Raw genomic sequence first — 15,000 nt, forward strand, 5'->3', positions numbered from 1 at the left:
TTTGGAAATTCTTTACACTTGATTCAAAATGAATCTAACAAAGTTATTCTCTACCCGGATAGCCTCACACGGGATCAGCTAGTCTTATTAAATCATCGCCTACAAAAGGAAAAGTAAACGTTTTAAGGGCCTCTCGTTCACACATTGGCGAAAGTTTAAAAGACGTAGCTAGTGAGATTAGGCAGTCTGTAAAGCAACACTGCGCTAAACAAGAGTGGCCTCCAGATCCCTCCAATATCACCCGGGAAAACAGTGACGCTCCAACTATAGTGACAACCTTTCTTCAGTACGTTCTGGGTGGCGATGATCACGAGCTCGGTGAACGCATGACCTGGCCTTGCAGTTCTGTTGGCCAAGACCTTATGTTTGGTATAACCCGTGGTTGATACAAGCCTACAAAACGCATTTTGTTACCCTCGGCAGTCAAATGGCTAACAGGTATTTCATTATTATAAACATTATTACAAATGTTTTTACAAGCGACTGCAATTTATTCACGGTTAAACTTTCTATCTATTTCAGGTAATGTTGAGCTTATACAGATTCTAAACCGTCTTGGGCACGGTATATCATATTCTCAACTCGAAGAGGTTGATACAGCCCTGTGCCTACAAAAGCTTGCCATGACACCTGAAGATGGCGTCCCTCTCCCAAGCAACATATACCCAGGTACAAAGACTGTCCTCGCCTTTGACAACATTGACAGGCTCGAAGGAACCCTGTCGAGAGGTGGGACATCGCATCGTGTTAATGGTATCGCCATTCAGCCTGTTACTTACGGCCATGAGGGGATGCAAGCGGCTTTTACTGTAAGTATCGTTTCACGCAGAGAATTTTTCATGCGGTCGGCACAGGTGTCATAATCCCCCAAGCCTGAGGAAAGCTCCTATCATCTCTCTGCATGCGCAGCTCTGATATCTGATATAGCTATATCACTGACATGTCTGTGATAAACATGTCGTCGTTATCTGGAAAATGTTGTTATTTGATCGAGCGGATACGAGGACATACAGCTTCGTATTCATAAGAGACAAAGAGCGTATTTTCAGATCAACTGTCGAGGAGATGGCACCGAGGAAGGGTTTCAGTCCTTTCACTCGTGTCGTGAATCCTCACCTCCTTTCTTCAGGAAAAAATTGGTATGTGCTGAGCAATGAGATTTGTGGCATAAGTCCAAATCAGTATTTTAAGAGAAACTCGGTGATTTCTTGTTTTCCGGAAGAATTTGAACAAGTAGATATTACATCTCTTCGGCTTGCTGACGGCGGCGTTTATCAAGGAAAAGTTTCTTCAAATGTAGAAACCGTGGCATCGTAGTTTGGTTTGCTGGCAGTGTTACTTCGCCAGGTCAATCCCGAAAAAAGCTCCCTTTACGTGGATGGGACGTATGATCAAGTTAAACAGTTTGTGAACGATTTCGACTTCAGTTCCATTTCATCGGAAGAAGTCCATGAAGCTCATGATCGTCCTCGAGCAGCTCGTCGTTTGGCAATGCATTCTCCATTAACATCAGAGGCTTCCAATACAAGGGACAGCACTGAGAAGGCTGCGGCTTTCAATCATTTGCTTAAAACTCCTTCCTCAAGCGGCGGCGAAGGGGATGATCGCAAATTCTCTCCAAGTATAAAAGAAATTTGTGGGAATTTTGATCTAGACACTCCAGAGAAGGCGCTGATGGTCGAGAAAAGAGGAAAACGAGTTATCCAGGACATCAACGCGGTCTGCGATAATTACAGAGAAGCGCTGTCGACCGTGCTATCGTTTATGTGTGCATTTGGCAACGAGGATGCCAAAGCTGTTGTGAATGACGTGGTAGAGCAAGTTTCCGTTAAGAGAGGAGTAAAAAGAGCCGTAGAAGATTTGGTTGGGGAGGAGACCTATTCAAAGTACGTCCAGAGTTTGCATGTTCCCGATTGGGTCCTACTTTATTTTAAAACTAAAGGAAGGATCTCAGGGAGCACGTGGCAGGCTGTGCTTAACATTACAAAGCTCGGAAGAACAGGGGTAAGTCATTACTTGGTAGTCAGCTGTTACGCCCATCCATCGATCGTTACGGCATCGAAAAACATGGCGCTTTCATAAACACATGCATAGCACTTTGTTCTTTCCTTCCTTGGAATGCATTTAACGCACTATCGAAGTATTATTTATTATACGCTCATTAAAGGTAAGCCATATTTTTGCGATTTTCCGTTCGCTTTCTTTCGTAACGTGCATATCTTTCATTCACTTTTTACCTGAACGTTACCTGACATTCTGCCCAGACCTTGCTCAGTTCGAACATACTCGTTCTCGGATTATCCGGGAAAGATCTCATGGATACACCCACCACAAGTCCCCTAGGTTAAGCTCTCATTTTACAGATGAGTGTAAGTGCCCATTTCAGTAATTAGGTCTAAACTTTCGTTCATCTTATTGCTATACATGTAGCAATATTTAGTTCTAGAAACTGGTTTATAATGGTCACTTTTTAGAGTTATGCTTGGTGTGTATATCCATGAGATCCTTGCCAGTTATCCTGTCCAGGGGGTGAAGGGGCAGGATGATAATTAATTATTGAAGCCTGCATTATCAATTTATTGAATCAAAAGTATTAACTTATTTACTGTTGTTTATTTTACGTTAGAAATTAGCTGACACCGCTGTTCTTCTAAACACAAACAACATGAAGGCGGTAAAGAAGATGATTTTTGGTGTGTGCCGCGAATGCATTGGTGTAAGGAGAGTGAGCCCCCCAATTAAAGGATTTCGGGTAGACTTGGCAGCAGTTGTTGAAATAATTGTTCGAGAGCAAGCATTGCACAAAGTGGTCTCTCAGACACCGCCAGTTTTGCAACTGATGATTAAAATAGATGGAAGACCATTTTGGGGTATTGTTTACATTGTGTATCCTTAATTTAGTGGTGAATGAGACTGAACCATCGTATTAATTTACTGGTATTGAAGTGCTAACGATTTTCCTTTAAAAACAACAAATATTTAGGTCTACTTAACATTGTGTTTTTGGTTTTGTGATCAGTTGTGGCTTTACCCTTTTTCAGTGTCACAAGAATATTCTACTCTTTCTATTGTAAATCATATTTTTGTCATAAATGACATTAAATTTGGGTGGTATTTTGACTTCCTGGGAGCTGTGTGTGCAGTGAATCTTTATTATTTTTGCCACAGTAAAGCTAAAGCTAATTATTGATTTATCTCTTGCAGGTAGAGATCAAGTATTGATTGGAATGCAAAATCTGTCTATCCTTTGTCTATAGCCAACTGTAAAGAGAACAGGTATACATAGACGTGTTTGATTACTGTACATGTTAATGTATTTACAACCCCAGGATTTTATATGTAATGATCTCTATTTAAGTTTGCGAAAGGCTGTATAACTTTGAGGATGTTTTTACTTACATATTTCAGTATTATTAAATTGAAATAAGCACAAAGATACGATCAATCAATCAATCACTTAAAAGCAATTATCTAACAACACAAAGATCTAGAGTTACGTTTGTTTTTTGTTAGCAAACGGCACCACTGGAGTTTTTTTTGCATACGATAATTCTCAAATATAAACCATGATATGGCAAAAAACAAAACCAAAAGCAAAAAAAAAAAAACAGGGCATTGCTTTTCCTTTCATTTTTAAACCATCTGTGGCAATTTAAACAAAAATTCTGAGAATTCTAGAAAATTCCAACAACCGTCACTTGAAACGCTGCTCTTGTCCTCCACTTTACTGTTATACAGTCACCATGAAAAGATTCAGGACCATAGCATCGAAGGGCATTGTTGTGTCCAGGACACTTTTGTACCCTGCCACTGAGTTGACCATGGGTATTAAAGTATAAGATAATAATTTATTATACATATTAACACCCAAGTTGACCTAAACTGGCCAGACTTAGTATTTTTCTCTGTCTAACACCAGACAATTTTACTCCTCAATGGGGAACCCCCGGGAGTCAATGTGTTAAAGCACAGGTCACTTTTCACAGGTCACTCATTACAAAACCTTTACTAATGCTAAACTTAGGCCTCTTTCAGCCTAAAAATGATGTTTGGGCCTAAGGTTAGCCAATTGAAAGGTTTTGGGTTGCATGATATTATAACCTAGTATAGGTAAAACAATGACTTGTAATGAGTGACCAGTGGAATGCGACCTGCATTTTAAACCTGCCAATGAGGGTGTCATTTTGTTTTGGCTTTACAGATCTGTACATGTACTTAATTAACAGGCCTTACATTTGTCTTTGACGTTTTCTTTTAGAGAGAATCTCAGAATCCTTTTAAAGGATGTCAATGATCGGAAGAAAGTTCTAAAAGAGAAAGGCATTTATGTGGATGGCCATCATTACATTGTAGAATTTGTTGGTAATTAGATTATTTCACTTACCTATTAAATACATGCCTGCCTGCAAATTACACACACATGTATACATGTACCGTAAATCAAATCTGTAGCAATTCTTGCCATGCAGAGTAGCAGCAAATCATGAAGATTGAATCTATTTTTGAAAAATATTCTGCTGCATGGGCAGCTTGTCGGAATTTACCCTGTCAGGGCCTCATTAATAGTTACTGATAAAAGTGTGTTGCTCTCATTAAAAAATGCCAGTAACTTCGCAACATGTTGCTTAATTAAGTGCATCTGTCACAAAAAACCGACCACTTATGTATGGGGGCCATGAAATTCGAAATCCTTCATTCTTACGATTTTTTGTGGAATGATAACATTACATGTTCTGATTACACAGAACATAAAAGTTTGGCAAGCTGCTTTTAATAAGCCAAGAAATTGGGCAGCCTTTTTTCCGTAATCCGAGGACTAAATTTTATCATCAAAAATAACAAAAAAGGGGCACATTTCCTTTTTTTTTTCTACATAGTTAAGAGAAGATGACATCCTTCCTTGGCAATATATGGAAATGGCGTCGTATATGCTCCAAGGCAATATCATTAAAATCACATACGATATAAAGGTAAAAAATTCAGAGGTGATCAAAAGTGAATCTCTATGTTAATTTTCAGATACCAACATTTTCCACTTTTTTTTAAATGCCACAACTGTATGTTCCAGTAATTCAGAGCTTTTATTTATATATGGGTTTAAAGTAGATGGCCCCAGCTTCCGAAAGCTACCAAGAACTTAATGGGCAATAGCATATTATGTGTCTCATGAGCTGCGTCTTCTACCTCTATTTTGTAAACTAAAGGAAAAAAGGTGTATTTTAATGTCTTAACAACTTGTCGTCCTTGAGAAGTTTTAAGAGATTTAAGACATCCTAAACCTTTGAGAAGACGTTTCCTGTGACAATCACATTTTTGTTGTTTCTATTACTTTTTTTTTGCAGATAATATAAAAAAACCTGAGTTTTTGGAATTTATTACACGAGGGGAAGTGCGGTACCTCCAAAAGTACATATGCTATTGAGTAGCAACCTTTTTGAAATGTTAAGTGCCCTGAACCTCTTAAGTTCATTGTAGCAACGTTTTAGCCGTGACGCCATATTCCGTCACAAGACGTCATCAACTTCAAAATCCGCCCTTTCGAAATTTTAGGTTGTGACAAAATTCCCAACAACTGGCAAAAAAGGATTAAGAAATAAGGATAAGTCTTAAATAGTTTAGAAATGCAATTTTGTTGTTGCCATCGTACGTGTCTTAAATGATACTTAAGGAGTTGAACTTAACTTTAAGCTGTTTAGACAGAATGTGGCAAAAATAGTCCAGTATCATGTTACATATTTCAGTGCCCTATCGGCTACTTCTTATTGCAAGAACAACTGCTTAACACATTTGTTAAAACATCTTTGTACGGAGCTTTACGGTGCTTAAAGTCCTCAGTTTCAATGTCAAGTGAGTCACAGATATCTTTTAGATCAGCAATGCTAAATTTCTTTGTTAATTTCCCGTCTGCAGCTAACTTGCACAGGTTGTAGGACTTGTAGGTGATGGGATGCTCCAACTGCAGATTGCCGAATACCACCTTCTTTCTAAGTGAAATGTCGTCTTCGTGTTCCTGCATTTGTTCTTCAGCCAAAAATTCTTCTACCTCCTCCGAACTGGCAGCTGCGTTTAAAGAACCGTGTTTCTTTTTTGTTGCTGCAAGACGAGAAAAGTATGCTGCAATCTGTTGAGAACTGAGACAGTCACCTCCAACAAATAGACGATTACCCTTATCATCTCGTTCTCTGTGCATTTCCCGAGCAACTTGAGTTGGCGATGCCTTATTTCCTGTTTCCTCGCCAATGAGGAATTTGTCATTTAGATACGCTTTAACAGCTGTAGAAAAACGTGTAGACTTGTGCTTTTTTAATGCCCATCCCATGGTGATATTGCTAACCCTCTTTCCACTCTGCTCAGAATCACTTGGATAATTAGCCCCGAAAAGTGGCTTTGATAGTTCGTCATTTACCACATCAGCATAGCGACGCCTCATGTAGTCAAACTGAGACTCTCTGTGTAAGCGACGGACGCGATTTCCGACATCCAGGTGCCTCTGGAGCTCTGTTTCAGAATCAAAAGAGCAAGTACACCCGTCAGTAGGGCACTCAAATAATGCATCACTTTCAACGTTTTCAGTATCTGCAGGTGTGGCCTTTTCCTCTTCAGTGTGTTTGGAACTCCTTGCCATTGTTCCGCTTGAAAGGCATGCTTCCGGAAAGGCCTGTACTATCTTAACCTTTGGAATTTCAGCTGACAGCATATTGTCTTGTACCACGCCTTTTCCTTTTCCAATGTCAAATGCTTTCCAAAAGCGTATGCCACCTTCTTCGTAACGAATATTGTGAATCTGACTAATTCCTTTCATTTTCACGTTTGTGTCAATTTGGCTGGATCTCTGTGGCATTTCTACAACGCTCACTCGGCATCCCTTTACTCCACCATTACTTTCCAGGGCCTTTTTTAGATCACACGCTGTCAGAATGTCGGTCTTCGTCTCTGCCACAAAGCGCCTTGCATGTTGCTTCATTGTTGCTGTCTTTCGATCGCATATGTCTTTGCCATGTTGAGCTTCGCTGAAGTCATAGCCAATGACTCTGATCCCAGTTTCATGACCAATACTGGGGAGGCTAGTCAAAAGATATCCTCCGTGATAACATCCGGCATTGTCTGATCTAAAATAAACTCCTGTTAGCTCTGGGTACAGTTTTCTAAGTGTGGACAGTGTGTTCTTGGTAATTGAAGCCACTGCGATCTGGTCCTGATCGCAGCTGTTGAAGACATGGACAAAAACCTCTACTGATAAAGAGGATTCTGGCGTTTTTCTTATCACTGCTGTGACGTGCCAGTTTATACCACGCTTTCCATAAAACTCAGCTGATTTTTCCCTGAAGTGCAGTGGCAAAAACTTCATCGCCCAATGGTCCACCAAAAGGGCTTCAGTAGGTTCTAACTTATCGAGGACTTCCTTCTTTCCCTCTTCTTGATTCTTACTTCTCAAAATGTGAGCTTTCCATTGTTCTATCTTGTCTTTACTGTCATCCAGCAGGAAACGAAGATCACTGCTCAGAAATCTTTCCTATTTCCTCCTCTAAAGAGAGAAATATATCACGTAGTTCCTGGTATCTATCACACTCGATTAAGTGGCTATGTAAACAGCTCTGCATAAGTTGTTCTTCCTTGGGGTCACTTAGTGCAAAGAATCGACAATGGTCAGGAGACGCAGAGGAAATGTCACTCGTTAAATCGTTCACGACATGTGTACTGTAGTCCTGCTTTAGGTAACGTTTGCAGGACAAGGCCATTGAACGCAGCCTGTCAGCCTTACTATCAGGCATACCTCCGTCATAGAGCTTGCTGATAATTTCTTCTAAATGTTTGAATGCCTCCGATCCGTCCGCCGTGTAGTTGTCCAGACCTTGAAGAAATTTTCTTGTCGAAGCTGGGCAGACTTCAAGAATTCTAAACAAAGTTCTTGTACTGGCCGGTTTAAAACCACTTTCGTCACAAATCGTCAAGTACTGGGCGATGATTCTAGCTGGGATCAATTTTCGTATAGGCTTTGGAATCACTATTTCCACTCCACTTTTGAGTTTCATTTTGGAAGTACCGTATGCTGTGTCTTGTGAAATCATGTCGCTTGTTATGAACCTTAAAAAGTGGTCAACTTTGTCTTCACTGAGAAAGAACCTGTGAACTGGAGCTGTAGGCACTGCAGTGCCTGGTCCATGTTCTTTACAATGCTTCCTAGCTTCCTTTATACGAAAATCTGTCAGACCAGGAATTAGGTCTTTCAATTGCTTTCTCTTCAAATTGTGAGCAAATATTGACAAAATTTCTTTTCTCGATTTTGAAGACTGTGCATTGTTATAGGCATCAATAAGATTTCGTAAAGTGTTGTCTGAGAAGGTGTTAGGGGAAATTTCTTCATCTTCATCACAGTCGTTATCGCTGTTGCCAAGACCCATTATTGAACTGTTTTTCAAGTAATTCCAAAGCTCTTCACCTTGGCCAGGGGCAATTGATTCCAACACTGGTCTAACTCCTTGTTTAGCGAACGACGCATAATAATGTTTAGTACGAGGATGCAGGTCTTTCCACTCTTTCAACAGAACAGAATCTAGATGTCTAAATGGCTCACTTATCCCAGTCGCTTCATGTAATTTGTACACATACTGGTTGTAGGCAGTTTTTGCACTCGCTGGTGTAAGTGGTTGTTTGTAATCTTCATCACTAACTAAGGAATTGTTCATACCAGAAGGGCTGCTAAACATCTCAGGTGGAATAGGGAACCTTTTACGGGGTGGGTTGCTCTTAGCTGCAATATTCTCTGAGGTTGGCTACTGTGAAGACTGAAATTGTTTCAGATGGCAAGCGTGCTTTTCCCGACACTGACGGCACACACCTATATGCATACAAAGTACGTGTAAAAGATTCACACTTCATATTAACAGACCAAAAAGCCATAAGCGTAGCAGTACATGCTTCGTTGACGCTACCTTTTATTCAGTGAATAATAGCACACTTTCATGAGAAACCTTATTTTCAGTAATGTTATCTCCTGGCGCGATCTGTACTGTTTGCATGGCCAGGCCAACAAACGAACAAATAAACAGCTCAGTAATGAGTTCAGATGACCCTTTCCCACTCATTTTGATGAACATAGGCAAACTCCTAAAATTCTAAACAAACCGAATGCACGAACAAAACCAATTGCTCAAAATTGCCAATAAAGTGGGGGAAGGAATGAAAACCTCTCTTAACAGCTAAAATTTTGACAAATAAGAAAGAGCATCATATCCCTCTCCTTCTCCCTTCCATATCTATTCATACTAAATATTGCACATCCTGTAATAACATGTAAATATTTTTATAAATTATGTCCGTACTCACGTAGGTAAAACCCAACGGAGGAATTGTAAAAGGTTTGGGTTGGGGTGCTTTGCTGGGGGTCTAGTAACCAGGAATGCAACACCAGATGAGATACGACTTGTTATATTTCTAGAACATGTGGTCTCACATTCAGACCCAGTTCCCTAGCAGATAACACGACTTCTCACTGCCCTAACTGGAGATCAGAAGCCGCATAGCAACTCCTTGCTTCCATAGGAGATAAGAGGCAACCCGTACGAAACAGAATACGTTAACGCAGCGCTGCATTACCGCCTTCTAAGCGCTGCAACAAGCGCTGCTTAAGGGTTGCACGGGCGCTGTTTTTATTGCGCTGCAACAGTGCCGATTTGTGACTGCGTGAGCGCTGCATTAGTGACAACGAGCGCTGCAGGAACGCTGCAAGGAAATCGCGCGACAAGGAGTATCGTTGGTGAGCAGTGTTCATGCAGCGCTGTGCAGCGCTGTTTAGTGCTGCGAGCGACAAAAATATCACTGCGTGTTCCACTGCGTGATCATGAAAATATGATGCTCGCTTACCCATGATTCCTGGCGTCTTTTTTCGCTTTGGGACCGTCACGCAATTGTCTTGAGGTACTGAAATGTCAACCGTAACGAATGCTCCGCAGGTATTTCAGTCTAACAATGTTATCAACTGGACTTCAAATTTTATTTATATCTAAAAAAAGATTATAAGTTGTGAATACAAGCTTTAAAATAATCTTTTGTGATATGCAAAGGAAAACGGGAGTGAAAATCAACGACCGTAAAATGTTCAGCAATATATCAAGCAAAATTGACTACAAACGGGCAATGTTAATCCCGGTGAGTTCATTTCTTCTTTAGTTTTCGCTCCAGTCGCCTTCCTGCCGTAATGCATTTGTTTTGGATAATGCGCCCCCAGTCAAACCTGGTATCGCTGTTCATTTTCTCTTCTTTTATCCACAAGGCATGGCACTTCTTAGCATACACTAAAAAAAAACAAAATGAAAAGTACCGTTCAATATTGATTTCATAGAAACCAGTTTGCTTGTGTAGCACATATCGGTTCCGAGCAACTGACTGTTTTTTACATCTTACCAATTATGGCGTGAACAATCCTCTGGTCAAGCACACTTTTGTCTTTCATGCGGCTTTCTTGTAATGGAACTGACTTAGCCAATGTCTTGTCGTCAAAGTAATAGGCAACTAGTTGGCCAAGCAGCTCCTGAGGTTTACCAATGGACTTGGCTAATATTGTGTGGAGTTCTACACATGAAATAAAGACACCGCAACCAGCGTACAGCTCTTGCTTTTCACTCCCTGAGGTAAAATGGTCGGGCGCACGGAAATAATTGCTTGTGCTCTGCTTATCGGTGGATTTCTAGGACATAAACAACAAAAGAAAAAGTTGGGCTGTATAAAATTTGTCAGTAGTGTAAGAGTTGTTATTCAAAACAGGTTAAAGGTCTGGCACAGACCAGTAGGTATTTCAGAGATTTCTCACCTCTGATGAATAAGTGGTATCCCCAGTTTCAAGGCTGAACAGCTTTTCAAAGTAGAGAGAAACTTCGCGAGGAGGTTCTATGAAGAAACACAATGCCTTTTGGTGAAATTACTCTTAATTAATTAATTAATTGTTTTTGTCCCACTACAATCCTTCTGTAATTTCAAGTTAAACCGAGACTCAATTAGCACTCAACCTGCACGAAGAAAGTCCAAAGTTAATTCGAATAGAATATCAATACCGAATGGTTTTTGCGAGCGCTGCTCTTTTTTTTTTTTTGCGAGCCCTACAGTGATCAAAACCTTTTCTTGCCAGTACCGATACTAGAAAAGACGCGCGCACCGAGCTTTGGGACAACATGTAAAATCTCTCGTCGGCAAACAATATACGGTTAATAATGCGACGTCCCTGTAAGTAAGATAGGTAAGTTTGGACGGTTATTTATAAAATTTTCCAGAATGCAAACAGTGCGAAAATTTTGCACGCAAGTGAGCACCGGTGGGAATTTTGCAAACAAATTGAGCAGAGCTTAAATTTTGCGAGAACCTGAAAATTCCAAGGGACCATAGACTGAATGCATAAATGGTGGCCAAAAAAATGTTATTTTGTTTATGTGCTTATTAGACTCACTAGCCTCGTTTGAATGGACAAAATACAAAAGAAATGTTGCTTGAGAGCGAGGCTATTAAGTCTAATTAGCACATAAACAAAAGAATACATTTTTGGCCGCCATTTATGCATTCGGTCTATTCGATACTCCTATAATAGTCATATACTTACTCAGAGTTTCCAGCTTTCTTTCCAGTTCTGTTATTTTCTTGCTGAGGACATTGCAGTTGTAGCACTCAGCCGACGTTCTGTTGCCAAGGAGTTCTTGATCGGTGTTCCGCTGAAGGACATTGATGCTACTTTTCACCAATGAGCCCACAGATGACGGTGAAATGTTTTGAATGCTAGTGGGTGAACAGTATGTGGACAGCTCTAAGATTTCCTCCGCGTAATCCAGTGGGGAATGCAGGAAGTCTAGCATTGATGATGAGGATTCCTTGTCCGGATGTGTTGTTGTAAATGTTGGTGATGAAATGTATTTGAAGTTACCAGACGATAGTGGAAATGGCGAAGAAGTGGAAAATAAAGGCGAAGTCACAATCGGTGGCGAGGGCGTGGAAACCGATGGGCCAACTAAATTTATGGTGGGAATAGGCTGTAGTGGTGACGGTGGTGAACTTGGAGTTGATGTGCCAGTGAATGACTGAGAAAGGTCGCCAGTTGCACTGAAAAAACTTAAAGCAGCTTCGTTGGTGGCTTGTCCCTTAGCTATCTCTTTTTCTCTCTTATAGCTGATTGGTTTAGCTGGCGGCTTCTCAGAATCTTTCCTTGCTACTCCGTCTTTGTCTTTGGAAATTTTGCGTTTTCCTGGTGCTTTTTTTGCGGCGTTTGCGCTTTGATCCATTGGTGTGTCATTTTTTTTTGTGTGAAAGTTTTCTTTTCCTGTTCACTGGTTCAGGGGTTTTCAAGTTTTTTTCAGGGGAAGACTGTCCTTCCTTCGCTTGATTTTGCTTCATGACAGCGTCGATCAAATTGTTCATTTCCTCGGTCAAGGCAGTTTTGCTTTCTGAGAAGAATACATGTGGGATCATGAATTTGGTGTTTCCTATGCCTCGCCAAAACAATTCTTTTTAAAGAATTTTAAGGATTTCTTGAGTGCGAGTTAAACTTAATCAACATCCGTCTAAAGACATAAACATGTACTGATGTGATCTGAAGTGATTCTAGTTAAACGCAAATAAAAATTCCTGTCGTTTGAAGAAGTAGTGAACACAGTCGGTTTGACTTTGGAATGCATAGACCAAAAATTGTTTGCCCGCTTAATTATGTGGCGTGTTATTATCATATATAGCGTGAGATACGAATAACGATTTTGATGCTCGCAAATTTCAAGAATCCTATTACATGCCGCCCATATTACGAAGGACACCCCACCCCAATTACATTTCAAGGTTTTGTAGACATCTCTTAAAAAACTCATAAAATAACTATAAAGTTCGAAAACCTTTTAACCTATTGAAAACTCAAAGGGACGTGTTCATCCAAAATCCAAAAGACCTTGCGTACCGCGCCTTATTTCCCACAGACCAAAGACCTGTTTTGGAAGGGCCACGAATCATAATGCTACGTAAGTAACAACAGTTTTAAAACATCAACACAAGCCCCTTCTGATTTTAAATGGAAACAATCATCTTAGCTTTCATTACTGGTATATTCAAATATTAGCATAACTGTGGCTCCAACTGTTGCCGAGAACAATTGCCGCCTTTTGTGATATTATTTAAATCACTGAATAAATCTAGTTCTACCCACCTCCAATTTTGACGAGTTTTGTTTCCCACTCCTTTCGTTCAGCTTTCAAGATTGCTGAAGCTCCCTCCTCTCTCTTGTCTTTTGGTATTCTCATCAGTGGTATGACGTTAAACTCCTTAGTCTCTATCCAGTACACTATGGCATATTTAGATGAAGCTTTCTCCTTTACGGGTTGACTGGTAACCGACGATTCCAAGTTTAAAAGCTGAGTCGCGAGACGTTGCATCGACATGTTTTTATCTCAAGATGCTATACTGCTTAAACTAACTTGTCGAAAGTGTATGAAACTGTTGACCTGATTGATCTCGAAACCCTTTCACGTTCAAATTTGAGCGCGCAAACTGAAAGGGTCAAAAGATATCTGGTTTTCTGACGTCTTAATTACCTTGACAATCATTCTGAGCCAATAGGATGCAAAAGTTCGTTATCAAGCGCTTACAGATATCACTTTCGGAAGTGAGAAGTTTCCTCTTTAATACTTAGGAATAGACAGTGTTCATTTTCACAATGCCTTGTTGTATGTTGTTCCAGCATAGGACGAGGTAATTAATTCCGGCGATAATTTGATGTGAAAGGTGCATCAGTGAATGAAAAACAAATTACCCTTTCAGATTGATGCACACTTATTTCGCATCGCAAACGTTATTGCTTCTAGTTGTGTTAAAAAAGTCAGATGGTCAATCAAACCTTTTAGTGCACGCGACATGAGCTATGAAGTCACGCTAAGTGCTTCTTGGCTCTGCCAATTACACGTAAACCGCAACTTGATTGTACTGAGCTTTCAGTCACAATCCTTTGATTTCTTACGTACACTTGCGACCAATTTTTTTTAAAGTTGACTCGATACAAAGTATTTTCATGATGCCCTGCTATCTCTACAAAAGGAAAGTACGTGTTTTCTATCTGTCAGCAGGTTACATGTTCGTGACTTTTCCATCTCTCCGTCACGAAGCGATGGCACACACATTTTCAGTTCAGCAAGGCTTTCAGTGTTTAGTTTTCAGGACAATGGAAAATCCCAGTCACCTGGTCTCCAGCGTTACAAAAGGTATTTCCCAGTTTACAGAAGCTGACGTAGACAGAACATCCAAAAAATTAGCCCAGGTTACAAAAGATCAGTTAGCACAGATTGCACATCCAGTTGAAATTCAATTTTCCGCCTGCAACGAAACTGAAGATGGTCTGCCCGCCGTGAAAAGGTGTCGTGTGCGGAATGCTCCATTTGTAGACGATACCCCTTTTGAAAGCAACTCTCCTTTTGTCGAGGAACAAATCAAGCCAAGTCATGTCGACGAATCTGGGTTTCAGGAATATTTTTCTCTCACGGAAGACGCTTTAGGCATTGGAGGTGAGAGCATCAACAAAGGGGAATGTTCCGAGAGTTGGCTCCACCAGCATCGGATGAAATTAGAAGACATATACTACGAAGAGCTTCAAAAAATCAATGAAGCTGATATGGAGAACTCATTTGGGATTGACGATGCTGAGGACCATGAATTGGAACTACCTGAAAATCTAGAAAACCTGAAGGAAATGCTTTGTGATGAGCACAAGAAGGAAGACAGTAAAAATGAACAGGACAAGCCTTTGTATGAGGGTTGTCCACTAACTGTCGGCATTAGCATGCTCCTGATAATGACAGTTCCAATGCGGCATGGAATGACTGGTGAAGCATTACAGGACGTTCTCACTTTAATCAGCCTTCATTGCATTTCTCCTAATTATTGCACTGTAAGCTTGAGGAGATTTAAACAATTTTTTGCTACTGTGAAGTCTCCACTGGTATTCCACCATTACTGTTCTCACTGCTTTTTGTATCTCAAAAACAA

The 15,000-nt window shown here is 40.4% G+C and overlaps 1 pseudogene; it reads left to right on the forward strand.

Annotated features, from left to right (window-relative positions):
- The window catches only part of LOC137968540 (uncharacterized), a 65,474-nt pseudogene that overhangs the window by 7,299 nt on the left and 43,175 nt on the right, over window positions 1-15,000 (forward strand).

Source organism: Montipora foliosa, chromosome 8, assembly GCF_036669935.1.
Source record: "Montipora foliosa isolate CH-2021 chromosome 8, ASM3666993v2, whole genome shotgun sequence".
Classification (NCBI taxonomy): domain Eukaryota; kingdom Metazoa; phylum Cnidaria; class Anthozoa; order Scleractinia; family Acroporidae; genus Montipora; species Montipora foliosa.